This window comes from Pistacia vera, unplaced genomic scaffold (assembly GCF_008641045.1).
Source record: "Pistacia vera cultivar Batoury unplaced genomic scaffold, PisVer_v2 Contig124, whole genome shotgun sequence".
Classification (NCBI taxonomy): Eukaryota; Viridiplantae; Streptophyta; class Magnoliopsida; order Sapindales; family Anacardiaceae; genus Pistacia; species Pistacia vera.
Genome location: NW_022195293.1, coordinates 1,253,254 through 1,278,766, shown reverse-complemented (window position 1 = coordinate 1,278,766; position 25,513 = coordinate 1,253,254). Strand labels below are relative to the sequence as shown.

Below are 25,513 nucleotides of genomic sequence, written 5' to 3'. Positions count from 1 at the left end.
TATATTTATAGAAATTTTAAATATAATTTTGTCAACATATTTTATTACGTTTATAATTTATAAATATTATGTTGGCAGATGTTATATATATATATATATATAGCTTATTGGTTTGGTTATTATTATCCATCCCTGAGAGATGAGTTAAATTTTCACTCTAACGTGATAGCTTGTAATTGGTTTCTAATAAATTTTTTTGTTTGACCAATTGTGAGTTGTTACCTCAATGTTGTGAGGGCAAATTTATGAGATTATATTGTGATTTAATCTTTATTATTTTGCTTTAGAGTTGAAGTAAATCAATTTATTTAATTTTAAATCATTTTATAGTTAATAATTGTTTTATCAAAATATTAATTACTTTATACCAAAAAAATTTAATAAAATTTTAAAAAAATTAATTTAAAATTTTCAAACCGATCAAAGTCATTGCCTAACGACATTCTATCAGTATTCTCACATCACCACCAACGCATGAGAGATCAGAGCTCGTCGATCTAGATCGATTCCAACCACTTGAATTGACACATTGACATCACAGGTGATGGTCCTTGGCCATGGCTACCGCATGTCATCATACCGCTGTTGTTCGACGACCAAGATTTGCCCAGATCAATATATCACCAATCGATGATATTGCACGCACCAGCGGTGACGCCATTAGCACAAAAGAATTCTGTTGTCCGACGTTGACTGGTTTGAAGATTTTTCAAAATTTTCCAATTATATGTACATAAACTGAGGGTATTTTCAAATAAAAAAAAAAAAAAAACAATTTATTTTTTTCATTCCATCAAAATTTTTACAACCAAACAATGCAATCCTATTCAATTCATTTATAATACTTCATTTCATTGATTTTCATTCATAAAACGAAAATTCCAAACATTTCTAATTCACAAACCAAACATGACACCGTAGTTAGCACCTTTTGAGCCACAAATATTTACATAAAAGAAATTTGTTTTATAACTTTATTTTGTTAAAAAAATATATAATAAATAATTATGAAAGAGAGAAATAACAATTCTGTTTATGGACAATGGAGATAAAATAAAAAATAAAAAAATTATAATACCGGGAAATGTTCAAAGATTACAAGAACATTCACCATTCTAATGCATATCACCAGGAGCAACCATACTACCAAGATATAAATTCCTACAACTTTTTGGAACAACGAGCTCTAGTAGTATATGATATGAAAGTAACAAAAAAATAAAAAAAATTAATAGGAATTGCAATATTACAACTCTCACAATTATAACGTACTGAATTCGTATCATAATATGATTCTAATATAGGACATGCCCCGTTGAGAAAGAAATAGCCTGATAACAGACAAGTCACAGTTGGACAACTTTCTTCATTTCTGGGAACCAGTCTCACCCTAACAGAGATCTTATCAATCAATACCGAATTTACCAAAAAGATACAGTATTTTACCAATTTCTTCCAGATGAGATGCAAAAAATGATATTACAAACACTGACCTACATGGATTAGTGTATTCCAAGCCTGCACTTTGTTTCTACAAAGAAATAAGATGTAGCTACAAGTCGCAAAAATGGAGTGTCAAGAGGTGTTAAAAAATAAAATGAAAATTAATAAGCTGAACAAATAACTCCCTATAGCTACACGACTTTGCACCAAATGACTCAGATAATTTGATCTGACACGATGATGAAAAGGAAGAAGGATAAGAAAAATTGTGGACAAAATATTACCACATATTCCGCATGCACAATCATATAAGAATTCTCCAGCTGTATTTTGATGGGCCCAAGCACAAAATTTTCATGTCCCATGCATATTTCTTTTACTTGAAATAGTCTTGCCGGAGAATTGTGACAAAACTAGGAGGTGACCCATCTTCATCCTTCTGCTTACAGACTTCCCCATTGCCTTGGATGTACCATGATACTTTCGGAGATAATGGAGTATAAAGATCTGCATGTTCAGGATTATCAAATAAATGTTTGAGCTATTATATGTTGAGTCTCCTTTTCCCATTCTTTCATCAAGACCAGTATCAAAAATAGCAATCTCAGTAGGATTTCAACAACAGAAGTGATAGTTCTATTTATATATACTATAAAAAGCTCAATGGTCCTCAACAAAGACACGAGAATTTAGTGTTTGAAAAACCTAAAGAAAATCTACCTTCGTCATATAGCTTAAACAAAAAATATAGAACGATTGGGCACTGAAGGAACAAATGATCAAATACTCTCAGCCTCGTTTTACACATAAAACATCAATCAAGGGATAATCAAACCTTGGGCCATTGTTTTTGAAAAACATCACAATTATTAATCCCCCCATGGAGTAAACACAAAAAGTAAAAATAAAAAATTGAACTTCAGGCACAACTTTAGCCGCTCACATCATTGAAGCCAGTTGAAAGTGATACAGTGGTGAATCAACGATAAGCCAATAAAAAAAATGTTTTATACTACAAAACAGCTTGAAGCAAGCCTCCAAACTCTAGGATCCTTCTTCAAAATTTTCAAAGTACAATTGTCAAGCAACACAAAAAAGAGAAGACAATCATCAATACAAACCACTCAAAAGTCCTTATAAATTAAAATTCCACACTATACAAGGTAAACATAAAACAAAGAACTTTTGTTAGAAACTCGTTGAGAAGCCAATAATGTGTAAGCAAGGAAACACATACAAAGCAGAGAATTAACTAACAAATAAATCCTCCCAAAAAAGATTTTCTGGTCATTCCCAACAGCATAACTCAAAATGAGAGAAAAACAAAGAACTATAGCTTTCTGAGGACCTCGACATGTATTAGTCGTCCCTACAATCACACCCATTACCAAGAAGACATTGTACTTATAATAAACCCAGACCAAAGAGAATTGTATTCCAACAGAAATCTCCAATGGCATTACCCAACAAAGCCATACTTCTCTTCACTAAGGAGGGATAGCAAAGTGTTTGATTTGAATGCATTAAACCCCAAACCATCACTTGAAATTTCAGAGGTGGGTTAGGTTGGTGTGTTTGTCTGGGTAAGGAGTAACTCATCACATTGTTTTAATAAAAGTTTTTGAAGACTTTTAGTATATATGAAAATGCATTTATTCTAATATATAATAATAAAAGGTTTTTAATAATATTCAATAAATGCACGTAAATTATTTGTATATCAAAATTATGATTTATTAAAAACAAATGTTATAGAAAATAAAATGTGGTCATAAATACCCACCCAAACTAAGTTGAAACAACCTGGTGGGTTTTTTTGCCATTCCTACTCCCCAAGACCAAGAAACATTTTTCCAACTGCAGTTATTTTCCTTCAACTCCATAGTCCCATCCCACAAGAAATCACTTAGAAAATTGTTTAATTCTATAAGCTGCAATATAACGATGACGATATTATTAAATAATAAATTATTTAAAAAAAAAAGATAAGAAATAAATAAGACTAAAAACACCGAATAAACTGAAAGCCCATTTTATATAAAAATGCTCTACATTCCAGCTATGCAATCTTTTTCTTCAATTTTTTGAGAATGGGGTTCTATAGCTTACCCTTCCAGGGTTATCTACGAAAAGAAGACTCCAGTAGTTTACATCCACTCACTAACACTACATCCTGATCTATTTTTCAGATGAACCACTTTATGCAACAGCCAATCACCAACACTACAACCCAAACTCTTTGCCAAAGAAACAGCTTCCTGATCTTGCAAATTAACACCAACAATAACACTCTTTGACAACTTAAAGAGGCCCAAAACCAATCTAAATACTCCAACAATCAAAGAAACTAGACACAGTAAAGTCCTTCCCAAAAGAAAAGAATAAAGTATCATCAAAACATTGAAATGAGGCACCATAATTTGATCCCTATCTACCGTACTTTTATAACCAAGTATTGACCAAGATAACAGGTCACGTCTTTTAAATAGTCCAAGTAATTTCAATATACATGGTCATAGGCTTCATTTTCAAGGAAAAGGACACCATCTCAGAGTTGAAATCTAATCTTATTGGGCAATGATCAGAAACAACTATTCCAATATTTCCTGCTAAAACAACGCAAATTAGCTTCAGTTTGAATATCTATCCAGTCTATGTTTCACATTATATCCTAAGTTCCACATAAAGTAAGCTTCATGCAGAACCAGATCCATTAATTTTTTTTCTGGTGAGAAAAAGAAAAATTGAAATCTTTTATACCATGAATTCCTCCTCCCAACTTGACTTTTCTAACACAGATCTAATACTGAATAACCACCCTTGCTCCCATAAACACTTTTTTTTTTTTTTTTTCATTGATGGACTTACTAGTTAACTTTTTTCAAATTCTTATTTATTATCAATGACTTTTATAGTTTATGGGTTTGGGTTTATTGGGTCAAATGATGCTATATTTTATTATTTTTACTGCCCATCAAAGCTTATAAATATGTACATATATATAAAGAGTAGTAGGTCATAAAAGACTGACTTTTCATTTTCTTAAAATTTCATCTCTTCATCTTCTCTTTTTTCCATTATTCTTCCTCTTAATTTATTATTTTATGTTTCAACTATCATTATCCTTTTTCTTTCTTTTATGATTCTTATCTGAAAATCAAACCAAAATAAAGGGAAAGAAAATTAGAGTGTTCATGAGTAAACAGTTTCGCCATATCTGCAAAAGCAGCAAATTCTTAAATTAAAAACACTTCTTTTGTATGCTAATTTTACCTGTAGAAGCATTCACCGTTTACGTACTACAATTTTTTCTTCCATGTAGTTCAATTATACTTCCACTAGTACATCCAGAATTTCATTACATTTATATTTAAGCTTTTAGAAACAGTATATACAGATGGCATATGTACCAGGCATTACTTAAATATAATGTGCTCAGGTTGCTAAATTATATATTTACAACAGACATCAAAGGTTTGCCCACTGATATGCATGAGACATGTACCTGTAATAAAAGGTGGATCTGGCTCTCTTGTGCTATGCAATACAGTAGTTCCCGATAACACAGTGATAAACCCACAAAGCTCTGATGCTACGCTACTTGCACTTTGACCAGAATAATCCTAGAGCAGCCAGACAGACAATTAGAGACATTATGATACATAAGACTTGCCTGAATATGCGTATCTATGGCAGTGTATGCGATAACTGAGCTTTACCTTAAACATTATTGCACTGGCGAATATTGTAAAAGATGTGAACATAGCGTAATATATAGGAGAAACAACTGCTGTGTTGAAAGTATCCAATGCCTGCAACCATGCCAAAATCAGAGGAAGCCTATATTCACACTAAAAATCCGCGAATTCGCCTCTTCCAAATCCAATAACCGTAGCCCTTAAACAAAGCCTACCCAAAGTGATTTTATTCTCTTACCTTTCCATTTCCTTGCCAAATGGGGGATGTAAAATGCTAGGGTCGAACCACATAGCCAAGGTCAGCAAGCATAAGGATCTTACTCCAAATAGACTTAGAAAAAGGGCATGCAAAAAATAGTGTCAAGAGATTCCATAGATGAGTTACAAAGGCAACATGAGCGTTAGTAGTGCCCCATACCTCATCAACCTTTCCTTTGTAAGATCTCTCCTTAATACCATCCATAAGATCATAGAGTATCTTGGGATAGCCTTGAGAACCACCCAAGTCACACCACTCAACTTTTGCTCTCTTCCCTAATAGCTTCCCAAGCCGATTTGGTAAGAAATCCCCCAAAGTGAGGTATCCAACAATCTTGTGGTCAACATTGGCAGGTGTGAAATTCATAGAGTCCTCATATTAATAAGCCCAAGAATTGGCACTTGGCCACTTCCATGCATCCATCAACACGAACTCACCTTAGCATCCTTAGCACCCTACACAAATAATCATTTCCCCATAATGCAAACAAGGGGGCCATTTGGGTGCCAGTTATCAAACAAGAGAGGTGGTATACCATTGTCAATCGATATTTGATATCTAGCCATTCCCTATTTTTGGGACATGTCTCCATGACCATGTACAATTTTAGGAATGCTGATGTCCCAAATGCTTCTATTTCTCAAAAGATGAATTCGAACCCACAGACCCACAAAGTATGGTTTCTATGATTACACAGGTTCCAAATATGTCTTAAAGAAGCGGCGAGTTCCATCCTTACTTTTTATTTCTCCTCTAATTTTTTCCTTCTTTCTTTTCCCCTTGTCTTTATCCCATCTCCTTTTTTAGCTTTCTTTCTTCTCCAGTTTTCATCCTTCCTTCATTTTCTTCTCTTTTTTTTTCCCTTCTCTCCTCCCTTTCTTCTTCTCCTATTTTCATTTTTTTCTTGAATTTACCATGATTGCCATTAGGGTTCGACATAAATACTAAACCTGACCTGACTAAACATTACGATGAGTTATTAGTGACTTCACTCTTATACCCATACTTTGATTATTGACAATTTTTTGTCCTATAAAATTCCATTTTGTAGAAAAAAAAAAAAAAAAAAAAAAAAGATAAACAAACAACTCAAACCCCTAACCCCTTGCAATAAATCCAATATATTTTACCTCCAAGTTACATGCATTAATTATTTAGAATTTACCCAACATAAGTAACTGGCAAAATTATTGAATTTAGCATATTAAATTTTACCTCCAAGTTCATACATTAATATTTAGAATTTACCCACATAATGAACTAGGTAAAATTTGAATTTACATATAAATTGACAAATATATTTGAGTTTTTTAAAAGAAATCACTTTTACCTCTAAAATATATAATTTAAAAAAAAAAAATGATTTACAATCTATTAAATTTTGCTAAATCTTTTCAAAACATTTAATATTTTTAAAAGAATAAATTAAAAATTTGAAATAAAAGTTGGAGATGGTACCACTGTCTATTTTTTCATATTGCCAACCCAATCCATGTATTATATATAAATATATTAAGTTTGAAATATTTTGAGAATTATAAATTTTAAGTTTGAAATTTCAAATTCTACTTTCATATATTAGTTTAGTACATTAATTATCAAATATATTTTAGAAATTTTAAATATATTTTAATTATCATATTTTATATGTTTATAATTTATAAATATTATGTTGTAAGATGTTATCAATAAATCTATATATATAGCTTATTGGTTGGGTTATTATTATCCACCCGCTAAGAGATGAGCTAACTCAACACCCCTATGATTTTCGTAAAGTACAACTTTTTAACCCATGACCCCAGTGTTGACTTTGTCGAAGAAAAATGACTTAATTTCTTTATGATTTCTATTGATGAGTAAATGATATATAATGTCTAAAATAACCCTAGAAGTGATGTGATTCATGTAGGCATTGGTAAAAATGTTTTCTTTTCTTTAAATTAATAAAAGTGATTGGATAGTTTTAGCAATTGAATGATGCAAAATACAAAATTACCATTGGTTATTTAATTTGTTGTACAGTGAAACTCAATTTTTTTTTAAAATCAGATTAAATTTACTTTAATTACTGATGATTGATCAAATTAAAATTTTTTTAAAATTAGTCCTATTAATAATATAACTTAATTAACCTTATTAAATTGGACAAACCCATTGAAATCTTTAGGAGGTGTGTCTGAGCTTAAAAATTAATTATAAGCGATAATTGCTTATAATCTATTTAGCTAGCATTTAAAATTTTAAGTAATTACTTGTTGGTTAAAGTACTTATAAGTGACTGATAAGTAATTAACGTATTTGGTAAATGTACTTATAAGTATATTTTATTATAAAATAACTAAAAATGGTACACATTAAATAAGGGTATACTATGAAATTTTAAAATTAAATAAGAATAATTGGTATATACTTGGTCAAACTAGCTTATATCAGAGTCTTATAAGCAAAAAAAAAAAAAAAAAAAAAAGTATCTCTCTCCAACTTATTTTTTTTGGCTTATAAGCTCAACTTATAGTTCAAAAAGTTATAAACAATACGTCATTTAATTTTAGAGCTTATAAGCTAGTTTGACTAGCTTATAGCTTAGACAAACACCCCCTTACTCTTCCATCCGCCTTAACTCATGAACATCAAAATAAAATAAAAAAAGTGGCAAGGCCTAACTCATGAGCCCAAAAATTACCTAAAATCCCCTCCTTATTTGAAACTACCTAAAAAACCTTTGATCCAATTGACTTTTTTATTGTAATTGTATAATTCTCTAGATACTCTTGGGCTATTTGGCTTTTATTGACTTATTAGACGTCATTTTAACTTCAGAGGGTTATTTAATACTTTATGAAAATTGTGGGGGTGTTAATTAGCTCGTCCTTCAGGAAGTAGATGATACATCCTTTTACGATTTGTTGTACGAAATAAAATAATGAATAAAATAAAATAAAATTAAATTAAATTATGACATGGACGCGGCAGTTAAAGCTCTTTAACAAGATTTTAGTTGAATTTTGATAGTAGTTTGCTGAAATAAAATAAAAATGGAAAAAAAATTAGTGTATGAATAAAAGTTAAGAATATATGGTATATGTAGTGCCTGAATTTTCCAAGGACTCTAATTATGTAAATACGTAAGTCTTACTTCTACATCAAGTAAATAATTCTGTGATATATTTTAAAGATAGATCAAATTAAAAGAAGAATCAAGGAGGGAATAGAATTTTAATGTAAAATAGGGAATTGAATTTATATGAGATTCGTTCCAAGAAGGAATTAGATCCTCACCTCTCCTAACTATTCGTTCTCCTCATCCTACTCAAATTCCTACTCTCCAAAGAGAATTATTCTCCAAAAACATACTCTTTCTCTTCACTATAAGGAGGCTAAAGGCATGGGAGATTACATAATTCATTCTCAAAGCCTCTTACTGAGCATTCCAAATTGGGCCTAATTGCAGCCCTGTAACCTCCCAATCATAAACCCAAGCCCGCCCTCATTTTTGGGTACACATACCTCTTCCCAAGCTATTCTAGCTTTGTGTCTATTCATATCAACTCCGGACCAAAGAAAAGCTCTCAACCTAGCATCAATTTCCTTCTGAATTTTGGAAGGAAGAATAAAGAGAGACGACCAATAAATCTGGATACTCCAAAGAATCGACTTAATCAAAATAATCCTCCCCGCATAGGATAAAAACCTACTTCTCCAAGTGGTAACCCGAGCCAAGATTTTATCCAAGAGAGGTTGGCAATCCCCAAAGGTTAACTTAGAGGTAATAAGGGGTACGCCTAAGTATTTTATAGGTAGAGTAGCCTCGGAAAAACCTATTAAACTTAAGAGATCCATCTTCTCATTGTCATTCACACCAGAAAGGAAGATATTGCTCTTATCGGGATTAGCACTCAATCCTGACCAACTTTCAAAGGTAATTAAAGCATTCTTAAGGAGAGATAGAGAAGTACCTTTGCCTCTGTCATTTTGTCACCATCAATTTTATGTGTGGCCTATTTGTTTATCATTATCATGTCTCCCCATTATGACTTATGCGAAGCTTTGGAGTGTGTTTGTGCACTTCTTCAACTGGCTTCATCACTCCCTCCTACTGTTTCCATTTTCTGTGACATTCAAAATCAACACTCAATAGAACCCAGAACCAGTTCCACCTCTAGTTGAAAGTAGAAGTAGTGTAGATATTGAAAGGGTTGAAAATTGAAATAATAGAATTTGGGAAAACGGGGAGAAGAAAAGGAAAAAAGAGAAGGAAGGAGGGAAAAGACGAAGAAGATAGGAAAGAAAGAGAAGAGAAAAGAGGGAGGAGAAAAGGAAAAAAGGAAAAAAGAGAAGGGGAGGAGGAAAATGAGGGAGAAGAAAGGAAAGAAACAGAGGGGAAAAGAGGGAGAAGAAAAGGAAAAAAGAGAAGGGGAGGAGGGAAAAGACTGAGAAAAAGAAAGAAGAGAAGGGAGAGATGAAGAAGAAAACAAGAGAGAGAAGAGAAAAATGAAATAAAAAAATTAGGGATTTATGGATTAATTTAAAATTAATGGATATAAAATTTTTATATTGTCCTTAGTTAAACGGATTTTACTAGTAGATTTGGACAGAAAGTGGGTAATTGTCATTTTCAAACCTTTTAGGTACCAAATTGTCTTTATGGCAAACTATGGGTGGGTGCATGTCGTTCGACTTTAAAATTTTTCTCCACGTTTGAAGAGTGGGCTTCATTTTTGGGATCAATGATGGCCGGAGCTTCTTCGATTTCAATTTTTTTTTTTTTATTAGATGAAACTTTTGTTGATTAATTGTGATAGGGAGTTTAATGGATTTGTATTTGTTGACTTGTTAGATTGAAAAGGTTTATGTCAATGTTTTTCTTGAATCGTTTCTAGTAAGTGGTAGATTGACTTAGTGTCTTGCATAATGGTTTTGCATATGTTTATATAAAATAATATTTTTTGATTGAGTTTTTAGTTTACTTAAAATAATTTTGTTCGATTGAGCTTGTATTTGAAATATGTGCTTTTTTGTCTCAAAGAAATTGGGTTTGTGTTTTGTTGTTTGCTGATTAGTATTATGATTAATAAGAAAACGGGTTTGGAAAATATAGTTATGAGGAATTGAATAGAAAATTTTAAGAGACGATTTTCCCAAGAAAGTTGAATGAAAATATATAGTTTCCAAATGGACAATAAAATGGACTTTCAACTTTCTTAATTTAATATAAATTATAAACTAAACAATCCAAGAGCAACAAACAAAATATAACTTATTCAGCTTCTAAGTCTAAAATAGTCATTACATAAGTTTAACATTAAATTTATCATTGTTACCAACATAGGCACGTGATCATATCAATTTTAAAGGGTAAAATTGTCAATTTGATATAAAGAGCTTTTTTCTTAATTTTGACAATCAATATGGTACATAAGGATAAAATAGTAATTGACTCAATTTAATTTGTACACCTAATGACCAATTGTAACTTTTTTTTTTTTTTTTTTGTTAAGTAAGTAAATATATTAAAAAAAGAGAAGAATGTACAAAGGCCTGAAAAAGGGCGATCAGCCTATTTTGGGACATGCCCCAAAATAGGAATCAAAGGAAACAAGCCTACAAACGGCCATTCACTCTTGGGGTTAATCTTAAACCACAAAAACCAAGAAGAAAGCAAAGAGAACAACAATAATTCCACCTACCATAGGACACCTCCCTAGGTTAGGATCATTTAAAAGAAAAACACAATATCAAACTCGTTACAAATGATAGAAACACAACCAAGCAAAAACCATTATGTGTAACGCTCCGTAATCCAGTCTTCAAACGGTGTCGGGAACTTGAGGAACATCTTTGAAAATAGATCTAGGCAGGCCCCAATCATTCACCAACTTCCTATTGCTATAGGATACTTTGACATTCCTAAGATCCATAACTTTGTCTCTCACAACACTTTTGATAACATCAATTATGGTGAAGGAATCCTTATAGTCACCCCTAAAAATCCGCGAATTCCGCTCCTTCCAAATCCAATAAACCGTAGCCCTTAAACAAAGCCTACCCAAAGTGAATTTTAGTCTCTTACCTTTCCATTTCCTTGCCAAATGGGGGATGTAATAATGCTAGGGTCGAACCACATAGCCAAGGTCAGCAAGCATAAGGATCTTACTCCAAATAGACTTAGAAAAAGGGCATGCAAAAAATAAGTGGTCAAGAGATTCCATAGATGAGTTACAAAGGCAACAATGAGCGTTAGTAGTAGCCCCATACCTCATCAACCTTTCCTTTGTAAGTAATCTCTCCTTAATAGCCATCCATAAGATCATAGAGTATCTTGGGATAGCCTTTGAGAACCACACCAAGTCACACCACTCAACTTTTGCTCTTCTTCCTCTAATAGCTTCCCAAGCCGATTTGGTAGAGAAATCCCCCAAAGGTGAGGGTATCCAACAAATCTTGTGGTCAACATTGGCAGGTGTGAAATTCATAGAGTTCCTCATATTAATAAGAGCCCAAGAATTGGCACTTGGCCACTTCCAATTGCATCCATCAATCACAGAACTCACCTTAGCATCCTTAGCAATCCCTACATCATAAATAATCATTTCCCCATAGATGCAAACAAGGGGGCCATTTGGGTGCCAGTTATCAAACCAAAGAGAGGTGGTATTACCATTGTCAATGCGATATTTGATATTCTTTCTAGCCATTTCCCTATTTTTAGGACATGTCTCCATGACCATGTACAATTTTAGGGAATGCTGATGTCCCAAATGCTTCTATTTCTCAAAAGATGAATTCGAACCCAACAGACCCACAAAGTATGGTTTCTATGATTACACAGGTTCCAAATATGTCTTAAAGAAGCGGCGAGGTTCCATTCCTTACTTTTTATTTCTCCTCTAATTTTTTCCTTCTTTCTTTTCCCCCTTGTTCTTTATCCCATCTCCTTTTTTAGCTTTCTTTCTTCTCCAGTTTTCATCCTTCCTTCATTTTCTTCTCTTTTTTTTTCCCTTCTCTTCCTCCCTTTCTTTCTTCTCCTATTTTCATTTTTTTCTTAGATTTACCATGATTGCCATTAGGGTTCGACATAAATAACTAAAACCTGACCTGACTAAACAGTACGATAGAGTTATTAGTGACTTCACTCTTATACCCATACTTTTGATTAATTGACAATTTTTGTCCTATAAAATTCCATTTTGTAAGGAAAAAAAAAAAAAAAAAAAAAAAAAAGATAAACAAACAACTCAAACCCCTAACCCCTTGCAATGAAATCCAATATATTTTACCTCCAAGTTACATGCATTAATTATTTAGAATTTACCCAACATAAGTAAACTAGGCAAAATTATTGAATTTAGCATATTAAAATTTTACCTCCAAGTTACATACATTAATTATTTAGAATTTACCCAACATAAGTGAACTAGGTAAAATTATTGAATTTAGCATATTAAAATTTTGACAAATATATATTTGAGTTTTTGTAAAAAAGAATATCAACTTTTACCTCTAAAAATATATAAATTTAAAAAAAAAAAAATGATTTACAATACTATTAAATTTTGCTAAATCTTTTCAAAACATTTAATATTGCTTTAATAAAAGATAAATTAAAAATTTGAAATAAAAGTTGGAGATGGTACTCACTGTCTATTTTTTCATATTGCCAACCCAATCTCATGTATTATATATAAATATATTAAGTTTGAAATATTTTGAGAATTATAAATTTTAAGTTTGAAATTTCAAATTCTACTTTTCATATATTAGTTTAGTAACATTAATTATCAAATATATTTATAGAAATTTTAAATATAATTTTTATTATCATATTTTATTATGTTTATAATTTATAAATATTATGTTGTAAGATGTTATCAATAAATCTATATATATATAGCTTATTGGTTGGGTTATTATTATCCACCCGCTAAGAGATGAGCTAACTTCAACACCCCTATGATTTTCGTAAAGTACAACGTTTTAACCCCATGACCCCAAGTTGACTTTGTCGAAGAAAATGACTTGAATGTCTTTATGATTTCTATTGATGAAGTAAATGATATATAATGTCTAAAATAACCCTAGAAGTGATGTGAGGTCATGTAGGCATTGGTAAAAATGTTTTCTTTTCTTTAATATTAATAAAAGTGATTGGATAGTTTTAGCAATTGAAATGATGCAAAATACAAAATTACCATTGGGTTATTTAATTTGTTGTACAGTGAAACTCAATTTTTTTTTAAAATCAGATTAAATTTACTTTAATTACTGATGATTGATCAAATTAAAATATTTTGTAAAATTAGTCCATATATAAATAATATAACTTAATTAACCTTTATTAAATTGGACAAACCCAATTGAAATCTTTAGGAGGTGTTTGTCTGAGCTTATGAAAATTAACTTATAAGCGATAAGTGCTTATAAGCTAATTTTAGCTAGCATTTAAAATTTTAAGTAATTACGTGTTTGGTTAAAGTACTTATAAGTGACTGATAAGTAATTAACGTATTTGGTAAAATGTGACTTATAAGTATATTTTATTATAAAATAACTAAAAATGGTACTACATTAAATAAGGGTATACTATGAAATTTTAAAATTAAATAAGAATAATGTGGTAATATACTTGGTCAAACTAGCTTATAATCAGAGTGCTTATAAGCAAAAAAAAAAAAAAAAAAAAAAGTATCTCTCTCCAACTTATTTTTTTTGGCTTATAAGCTCAACTTATAAGTTCAAAAAAGTTATAAACAAATACGTCAATTTAATTTTAGAGCTTATAAGCTAGTTTGACTAGCTTATAGCTTAGACAAACACCCCCTTACTCTTCCATCCGCCTTAACTCATGAACATCAAAATAAAAATAAAAAAGAGTGGCAAGGCCTAACTCATGAGCCCAAAAATTACCTAAAATCCCCTCCTTATTTGATTAACTACCTAAAAAACCTTTGATCCAATTGACTTTTTTATTGTAATTTGTATAATTCTCTAGATACTCTTGGGCTATTTGGCTTTTATTGACTTTATTAGACGTCATTTTAACTTCAGAGGGTTATTTAATACTTTATGAAAATTGTGGGGGTGTTAAAATTAGCTCGTCCTTCAGGAAGTAGATGATAACATCCCTTTTACGATTTGGTGTACGAAATAAAATAATGATAAAAAATAAAATAAAAATGAAAATTAAATTATGACTATGGACGCGGCAGTTAAAGCTCTTTAACAAGATTTTAGTTGAATTTTGATAGTAGTTTGCTGAAATAAAATAAAAAATGGAAAAAAATTAGTGTATGATATAAAAGTTAAGAATATATGGTATATGTAGTGCCTGAATTTTCCAAGGACTCTAATTATGTAAATATCGTAAGGATCTTACTTCTACATCAAGTAAATAATCTATGTGATATATTATTAAAGAAGTAGAATTCAAATTAAAAGAAGAATCAAGGAGGGAATAAGGAATTTTAAGTAAAATAGGGAATTGAATTTATATGAGATTCGTTCCAAGAAGGAATTAGATCCTCAACTCTCCTAAACTATTCGTTCTCCTCATCCTACTCAAATTCCTACTCTCCAAAGAGAATTATTCTCCAAAAACATTAACTCTTTCTGCTTCACTATAAGGGAGGCTAAAGGCATGGGATGATTACATAATTCATTCTCAGAAAGCCTCTTACTGAGCATTCCAAATTGGGCCTAATTGCAGCCCTTGTAACCTCCCAAATTGTTTAATTCTATAAGCTGTAATATAATGATATCGATAATATTAAATAATAATTTTCTTTTTAAAGATAAGGTATAAATAAGATTAAAAACACCGAATAAACTAAAAGTCAATTTTATATAAAAATGCTCTACGCTCCATCTATGCAATCTTTTTCTTCAATTTTTTGAGAATGGAGTTTTATAGCTTACCCTTCTAGGGTTATCTATGAAAAGAAGACTCCAGTAGTTTACATGCACTCACCAACGCTACATCCTGATCTGTTTTCCAGATGAACCTCTTTGTGCAACAGCCACTCACCAACACCACAACCCAATCTCTTTCCCAAAGAAACAGCTTCCTGATCTTGCAAATTAACACCAGTAATAACACTCTTGGACAACTTAAAGACTTTAGGCCCAAAACCAATCTAACTACTCCAACAATCAAAGAAACTAGACACAGTAAAGTCCTTCCCAAAAGAAAAGAATAGTATCATCAAAACATTGAAATGACGCACGATAATTCGATCCCTCCCTACCATATTTTTATAACCAAGTGTTGACCAAGATAACGTGTCAAGCCCCAAATTATATTACGAAAGCCATTATAAATGATAGAAAAATTCGTAGACACAAGTATTTTATAATACACCTTCTCCATTTACTAACAAAAACCTTCAGCTTCCAAGACAAAGTCCAAGTAATTCCAGTATACATGGTCATAAGCTTCTTCAGGGTCAATTTTGTAGAATAAAGCTTCTAATTTGAAAGGAACAGGGCACCATATTAGAGTTGCAAGGCAAATTAGCTTCAGTTTGAATATCTATCCAGTCTCTGTTTCACATTATATCCTGAGTTCAACATAAAATAAGCTTCATGCGGAACCAAATCCATTAAATTTTTTTTTTTTCTGGCGAGAAAAAGAAAAATAGAAATCTTTTATACTATGAATTCCTCCTCCCAACTTGATTTTTCTAACACAGATTGAATACCACCCTTGCTCCCATAAAAACCATTTTTTTTAATTGACGGACTACTAATGAACTTTTTTCAAATTCTTATTTATTATCAATGACTTTTATAGCTTATGGGTTTGGGTTTATTGGGTTAAATAAACAAGCTATATTTTATTATTTTTACTATCCATCAAAGTTTATAAATATGTACATGTATATATAAAGGGTAGTAGGTCATGAAAGACGACTTCTCATTTTCTTAAAATTTCATCTCTTCATCTTCTCTTTTTCCGTTATTCTTCCTCTTATTTTATTATCTTATGTTTCAGCTATCATTATTCTTTTTCTTTCGTTTATGATTCTTATCTGAAAATCAAACCAAAATAAAGGGAAAGAAAATTAGACTGTTCATGAGTAAACAGCTTCGCCTTTTCTGCAAAACCAGCAAATTCTTACATTAATAACACTTCTTTTGTAAGCTAATTTTACATGTAGAAACATTCATCGTTTACGCAATACAATTTTTTCTTTCATGTAGTTCAATTATACGTCCACTAGTACATCCAGAATTTCATTACATTTATATTTAAGCTTATAGAAACAGTATATACAGATGGCATATGTATCGGGCATTACTTAAAAATAATGTGCTCAGGTTACTAAATTATATATTTACAACAGACATCAAAGGTTTGCCCACTAATATGCATGAGACATGTACCTGTAATAAAAGGTGGATCTGGCTCTCTTGTGCTATGCAATACAGTAGTTCCCGATAACACAGTGATAAACCCACAAAGCTCTGATGCTATGCTACTTTCACTTTGACCAGAATAATCCTAGAGCAGCCAGACAGACAATAGAGACATTATGATACATGAGACTTGCCTGAATATGCCTATCTATGGCAGTGTATGCAATGACTGAGCTTTACCTTAAACATTATTGCACTGACGAATATTGTAAAAGATGTGAACATAGTGTAATATATAGGAGAAACAACTGCTGTGTTGAAAGTATCCAATGCCTGCAACCATGCCAAAATCAGATATTATAGAAAGTTGGCACTGAAAAGATGAAAGCCAAATCATCATAAGCAGACATTATATAAGTTTGAAATAAAAAGGTGAAAGCGAAATCATCATATGTTCACCAATTGATCCATAACTCCTAAGAAACATCAGATATATTGATTTCCTAGAGAAACAAGAATGAATGCTGATTAATAAAGTATCTTGAGAAATGCTAAAAACACTCTTTTAACTCTCTATTCTGACACATGTACAAAAGGAAAAATACAATGAATAAGAAAATAACCATTTATTTCTCATTTTTTTTTTGTCTTTTGTATACACACAACGAGAATGAGAGTGATAAATAGTGTAAAAGAGTGTTCTGACGTTCATGAAGTACCTTAAATAATTCCAGGAAGAATAAGATCAGAAATTCAATTATGCTTCCAATTCTGGAAAACTTTTGCAAACACACTTAAGAGATGCATTAAAAGTCTATTTGGGCAATTATTAAAGTATCTAAATCTCATTTTCAACAATATCACATACACCTTGTTAAAAGATAACCAGTGAATTACACAATAGCAGAAAAGAGAGATATTCCGGACAGTAGTAACAGTGCATTTTTTCTTTTTATTGCACAGATTATATTCACACCTTTTTTAGCCTTTTGTATAGTTTTTTAACCCTTCCTAGGAAATAGCCCCTTTACAGCGGACAGCTGGTCCACCTTTGTTCTTTCTTTCTTTCTTTATAATAAAATATTTCTATATTAAAAAAAAAAAAAAGCGTAGATTAAAGGCATTAAGCAGTCAAATCACATTATAGAATCAGATGAATTTGATTTGCTAGAATAAATGGTCCAAGATTATATCCTTGTCAATATACATCTATCTTACAATGAATAAATCTACTTTCTGATCAATTTATTCTTGTGTCATACTCCCTCATAGGCACTTACTACCCAAAAAAAAAATGTCACAAAAACTTGAAAATGATGATGAAAACATAGAGACAAGCGACAACCCAATACGTCATACCTCACCACTGACCACACCTTGCCAATCCAGGTCACATTTTATCACCATACATACTTGTTTTTTGTTTTTCTGATCTATACTAACTTTACTATGGATGAAATTAAAGCATATTATATTAATTTTCCATTTCAATTCCCTCATTGACAACTTAACTAACTATAAACTAAAATGGATAATTTTTTAGAGCTTTTACAACAGGTTTTCCCAGTTATTCAAACATCTTTAGCTAGTTGATCACCCCTCAAAACTAGTTACGTCAGAATTTTACCACCAACTGAAATACCACTTTGCCTAATCCAAGAATGGCTTGATTTCTTCTCTTTCCCAGACACCTTTCCAAAATTTTACCCATCTTGTCTACCAATTACTCGTAAAATGAATCCTAAGAGTCAAACTGGTCCTATGAGTGAGAATGATGCTTGAAGAAAGGTTAAACATGATGGTGAATATGATGCTAAAACTGAAGACCATATTAAAATTAGTAAATCACCTCATGCTAAAATTGATCCTAAACTAGAAATTAATATTGATTTCATTGTTGAGCCTTTTATTAATTGGATGTTCACTAATTTGTCTTCAAGATTAACTTACAATCTGGTAATCAATTGTAAAACAATGTATACTCACCAATGCATTTTTGAGCCTCTGGTAGTTTCTTCTACGGAGTTTTTTGGATTATTTACTATAGCTTGATCAAGTTGATGCCACACTGAGATCTAATCCCCTCTATCTAAGCGACTGGATTATTATGCCTATCCTTTGGTTGATCTCTTTCATATGTCTAGTGTAAGATCAAATTTGGCGTTTTCAAGTCTATCGATTACATTCAGTTTACACATGGTGCCTCTCTACCAATCAACGCTTCAGCAGTCAAGTTTTACTTAACAGGAGAGAATCATGCAGAACGTATGATCTAGTAATTTAGGGAAATAAGATATTTAATACTTGTTATATTTAGATTTGATTCCCTACAATTGAATTTTTTATTTAGGTCAGATTCAACGAGCTATTGCAAGTATATTTATATTTCCTATTTTGTTTAGGACCAGCCTTCATATAAATAAGGACTTAGATTATAGTTGTATGTAAGACTTTGATGGATTGTTGAATACAAATATTTGATCTCTCCCCCTATAATCTGTTTCTTCCTCTAATTCCTTTATTTTCTCTCCATTCTTACTATCCAAAACAATGACACATAATCCCTAAGAATACATTCAAAACTTTACAGCAAAATAACCATGTGACTTTGATTAGTATATTGAAAAAATGAAAAATAACATGTCCAGGGGCAAAATAGCTTTTGCACATAATAACGGCTTAAGTGAACATAATTATTAATTTGAGGGAAGAACACCCTGTCACCCTGATGTGTGTTTTTTTTTTTTTTTTTTTTTTATTGGATAAGAAATTACAAAACATGTATGACAGAAAAGATCTAACAAAAGTGAATAAGCAATCCTCTAAAGAAAGACAAGCTTGAGAAAACAAGAAAAAAGGTATACACAACGTTAGGGCTGCAAAAAAAAAAAAACCGAAAACCGAATCGAACCGAAAAACTGGACCAAAACCGGTCTGAAAAATCGGTTTTTCAAAATAACCGGCTCGGTTTCTATTTTTAAAATAAAGAAAACCGAAAAATCGGTTCGGTTAACGGTTCAGTTGTAATTTTGAACCGGTTAACCGAAAACCGATTTTTCCATAATTTTGAAACCACCGAAAGAGAGAGAGAGAGAGAGAGTTCAAGAATAAAAAATTAAAAAAAATTAAAAAACTAACAAAGAGCAACGACACCCTGCACGCCACCTGCTGTGCATTTAATTCTTTGGAGCTCTCACCATCTTTAAGTCAAATACAATAACTCCTTGCTCCTTACGTTTTCAATACCCCACCATCTCTCAGTTTCTCTCCTCCCTTTACTGCTTCTTCTCCTACAACTACAAATAGCCATTTTTTTTTTCCTAAATCTAACTTTCCACCCTAGTCGTAGCTGCTCGACCAATTTTTTTTCCCAATCACAATCGACTTTATTCTTTTTCCAAGTCTTCTCTCACATCTCAATCGACAACAGCCTCCACACTCAATAGCATTCGTTTGATACGGTTAAATTCTTTGATTTATCTCTTTTAACTTTCTCAGTTTTGCAAGCTTTTTCATTCACCAATCTTCTTATTTTTCTCTCTTTAGGAAGGTCACTCTATCCAACAAAGTTCAGATATCATGATTGTATATGAGTTGATGGGGTAGAAGGTGGAGTGTGGATGGTTTGACGTTGCGAGAAAGTTGGTGACGGTGGTTCGACATCATGAGAATGGGGATTGTTTTATAAAACCGGTTAACCAGTAACCAAACCAAATTATCGGTTCGGTTAATAATCGGTTTAAGAGATATTTCGGTTCGATTTCGGTTTGAATTATCTCCTTAACCGAAAAATCGGTTTGGTTCAAAATATCAGTATTCTGGTCCGGTTAACCGGATTTTTGCACCCCTACACAACGTACACCAGACAACCCAAAGGGGACAATCATAAAAAGATGACCAAAAATAAACCAAAAGCTCCCAACAATCAAAATAGTAATCATGCCATAAAACTCTTTCCCAGTTAAAATAAATTATTAATGAAGGAAGAATCTCTAAATTATTGTCAATGAAACTCGGGAAGCTAAATGTCAAACTCTATCCCACAAAGAAGGGATGTCTTTCTCTCTGTTAATATAAAGAAAACCTTCAATTCCTCAATCCAAATTACCCAAAACAATAACAAAACAACACATTTCCACAACTTTAGCTTTATTAATCCTGCCAAAAGAGTCCAAGAACTTTGAGAAAAAGAATTTATCCGAGGCTGGAAATGACCCAAGAAATTTTTGCTATTTGAATCAGTTTAAACCAAAAACCAACAGCAAGGGACAATGATGGAATAAACAGTCTTCGTTTTGCTTCTTTTAAATAACACACCAAGAGGGAGTCAAGAACAGATTAAGGAATCTTCAGTGAAAAACTCCACCTGTATTGATTCTATTGTGAGCAAAAATTTGAGCCTTACAAGGGACTTTGGCCTTTCAAATTATTCTATCCAACAAAAAAGAGGAGTAGGAGGGATCATTAATCAACCAAGAGAAATAAGATTTACATAAAAAAAACAAGGTGAATCCAACTTCAAATCTCTCTGATCCTATTTAAGCTCATTAATAGATACATTATCTCATTCAAATTCCTAAAAAGGTCAAAATTAAACTTCCAACTATGGAAAGGGCAACCACGTAAACCACTCTAGATTTGATAAGAGACATTATGAGATCTCGAATTTCCATAAAAATAATAAGAATATGCAACACAAAGGATTATCCTACTGCCAAGCATATTCCAAATGGCAAATTATAACCCAATTCCCTACTTCTAGCGAAAGAAATACAGAATAGTATTTTGATATAGATTCCAAGGGCTTCAAGGGAATCCATTAGCCACCATCTTAGAATCCCAACCATTTACATGAATGCCATATTTACTCCTCATAACCACACACCATAAGGAGGACTTATGTCTCTATAAGACAACAAAATGAAAGAGCTAAAAGTTGAGACATGTCAAAACATGTCTTTTAGCCCACTCCACTTTTATGATTCAGCATTTTTCTAGTTGCTCTCTCCAATTAATTGACATTTTAAACATAGAATATTTCCAAATAATGTCCTTAGATTATTTCTAAATTTATATTTACTACGGGAATCAAAAGGACTTTAGGTTATAAAAATATAGACTACTGAAGGCCAAGAAAGAGGAATAAGATTGCTTCAGAATTGCCAAAAATGGTCTAGGTTTTGTAGTGATAATAGTTATTCTAAACTTGAAACTAGGAAACTTTTGAGATATGATATCCCCAATTACTTGGTCCTGGATAATTGGCACCTAAGAGGCCCTCTCAAGGATAGATATGGCAGCCGCATTGTGTATGATTCGGGCCTACAACATCTTGCTAAGGTGTGTGAGATTTGGGATGGGACAAGGTGGCGATGGCCAACAGCTAATTCTTGGGCTTTGATGGACATGAAAGATTCTATCGACTTTGATCCAAAGGAGGGCCAGGACCTGGTTGTTTGGAAGCCTAATGCATCTAGTAAGTTCTCTATAAAATCGGCTTGGGAGGTTACTCGTGTGCACCAACGCCAAGTGGAGTGGCATCACCTTGTATGGTTCCCAACAGCCATTCCACGACACTCCACGATCACATGGATGGCATGTAAGGATCGGCTTCAGACCAAGGACAAACTGATGAGGTATGGAATAACCTCTAGCAATGCGTGTTGTTTTTGTAATCATGGGCAAGAAACGATCGATCATCTCTTTTTTGCTTGTCCTTTCACCCAAAGGATTTGGAACCGAATCCTTGAGCTCTCTTCTCTTGGGTATGTCACCCGGCCTTGGAACGATTATGTTGAGCACATAGCTAGTAGGTGGGGGAAGAAAAAGCTAAAGTACTCTATAGGGAAGCTAAGTTTGGGGGCCATCATTTACTCTATTTGGAGAGAGAGGAATAGCCGGATTTTTGGTGGGGAATGCAAGGATGCACATACGCTCTACAACTCCCATCAAGAATGTGGTGAGGGAGAGGGCTATGGACCTTAGCAAGATCATAAAGAATACCTACAATAGAAGACTTGCCGAGAAATGGGGTCTCCTCATGTCTATTTTTAAAACATCCCATGGGAGGTAATTTTATGGTTTGTATTTATGTGATGGGTTTTTTGTCGTGTAAGGGGATTGGGTTATATGACATCCCGGCGGGTGATTGTGCTAGAAAAGGCTACTTTGACAATTGGAAGTCTTGGGGTATTGATCTAGTGCTTTGTCTTTGTGTCATTAACGGGCCCTACCTGGTTAATGTCCATGTTTATGGAATTCTTATTGATAATGCTTATGCATATGTGTTTTGTGCTCTGATACTTTTGAACCTAGCCTAGGGCATGTCCTGTGGTAGGTGGGATTCATTGTATTCTTTAATCTCTACTTGGTTTTTTTTTTTTTTTTTTTTTTTTGATAAGTAAGTAATCATATTAAAAAAAAAAAACAAGAATGTACAAAAGCCTAATAAAAGGCGACCAACCTATTTTGGACATGCCCCGAAAAATGGAAACAAAGAAACAAGCCTACAAACAGCCATCCGCTCTAGGTGTTTATCTAAAACCACAAAGGGAGATAAACACCAAGAAGAAAGAAAAAGAGAACACCAAAATCCCGCCTACCATAGGACACCTCCCTAGGTTAGGATCATTAAAAAAAACACGAAATCAAACTCTTTACCAATGAGGCAAAACAACCAAGCAAAAATCTCTACTTGGTTCCATTCCTTTGACAAGCGGAATGGGAAAAAGAGAAGAGTAGGGTAGACTTATATATCATTCCTTTGCTCCTAACCTAGGGCTTGTCCTGAGGTAGGTTGGCCGAACTTTAGGCCTTTTGTACATTCTTTCCCCTTTCTATAAAAGCTTACTTATCCAAAAAAAAAATTACTTGGTCCTGAAGAGATCTAAACCCTCTGACTTCTAGTTGGAAAACAGGGTCAACCATTCAAGCTTTAAGATAATGTATCATGTTATCACAGGCCGGAGCATGAGCATAACCATCATGGAGATACTAGGATTTAAAATTTTTGAGAAATGTACAAGAAATCAGGTCTTCATTCTGCCTAATGGAGTCCCACATGACAACCTAAAAGACACCATACAAAGTTGATATCATCTGTTCACTAGCACTAATCCATCAGTTTAGAGAGCAAATCAGCCAGCCAATAATAGGACAGCTACCTCTTCTAATAAGAACTTTAGCTGCTAGCAATAACAATGACCCTAAATATTACTCTTACAATAAATAAGACACTGACCATGTTAGATAGTTCAATTGTGTGATGATACAGGTAATTGCAATCATTGCAAAAACCATGTCTGAAAATATTTGGCTTGTTTTATTCCTCTAATGTTAACTTATTGCAATCCAAGGCTTAACACTCATACCCTGCGCCACAAAGAAAAAAAAAAAAGAAAAAAAAAAAAAAAAAAAAAACATTAAACCATGGTTCTTTAAGCGCATTGGGATGATCCAAAAATGTGAGGAGGCACAAATACTAACCGTCAACGATCCAATTACAGAGAAAATTCCTATATAGATCATTATGTTGGTTTGGCCATATTGAGGAGCACAATACAAGATCAATACCAATGCTACAGCTACTATTGAGGCCACATACAAAAGAATTGCTGGAAAAAAGAACAGATAAACCAGTCAGGAGATGAGTTAGAATCATAGATGATGAACATTCGACAACCAAGAAATAAGAAAGATGGGCAGCATACCAGATTGTGTAGCTAGTTCCCAGATTTCCTCAACTGAATCAATAGATTCCTCTTGTGGAGCATGAAGCACAATCACTACAGAACCCACTACACATAAAAGACAACCCAACATTCCCATCTTCTGTAATTTCTCCTTCAATAAGAAATGCGCTAAAACAGCACTGCCCATTTGCAAATAATTTTCAGACACCACAACTTAGGGTAAAGAAAACAACACCACAAAATAAGAACAAAACTTCATAAACTCAAATCACCTAACAATGATACTTAGTGCACCAAGTGGAGTAACTAGCGCTGCAGGCGCATAAATATAAGCTACAAAATTTGCAATCACTACAAAAACAAATAATAATGATAATAAATAAAAATTAATAAAAAGGCGCAATCAAACGTAATTAAAAAAATAAAAACTTACTAGTAACCATGCCGATCCACCATAGTGGCTCTAACAGATAACCATATCCTCTAGAGCCTTAATTTTAAAAAAATTAAATTAAATAAAAAAATTAAATCAATCTAACAAGAAATGTTAAAAGCAATACATATATTGAAAATTACAAAAAATAAAAAATAAAAAAAGAAGAAGAAAGTTACGAGCACTGGTACCGTTGACACCAGCCTTCCTAACGCCTTTCTTCATGATGATAAAACTGGATCCTATAAAGGCACTTGAGACCACAGCAAGTAAAAACCCTTTGAGATTATTGGAGTTCATCTATTTCTATTTTAATTCAATGCCACTCATCACTCATCGATTAAATTTGATTTCATTGATTCAAGAAGGAATTTTTTTTTTCCATATTATTATTTCAGGAAATTGGCAAGGAAAAGGAGGTCGGTAGGACCGTAATTTGTCTCCTCCACCTGCTGGTCCTCTACTTTAGTTCCATTAAATTCCTGTTTTATATTACTGTACATCCATTTAATTATTTTTTTTACTATTTTTTATAGATAAATTATATTAAAAAACTATTTCTTTCTTATGTGAATTAATAAAGATTAATGCTACATGTACAAACAAATCTTTAAAATTTTAATACTTGTTGCAT

The 25,513-nt window shown here is 32.4% G+C and overlaps 1 pseudogene; it reads right to left on the bottom strand.

The window, feature by feature from the left end:
* Positions 1-1,042: 1,042 nt before the first annotated feature.
* LOC116118392 lies at positions 1,043-25,513 on the bottom strand (annotated as a pseudogene).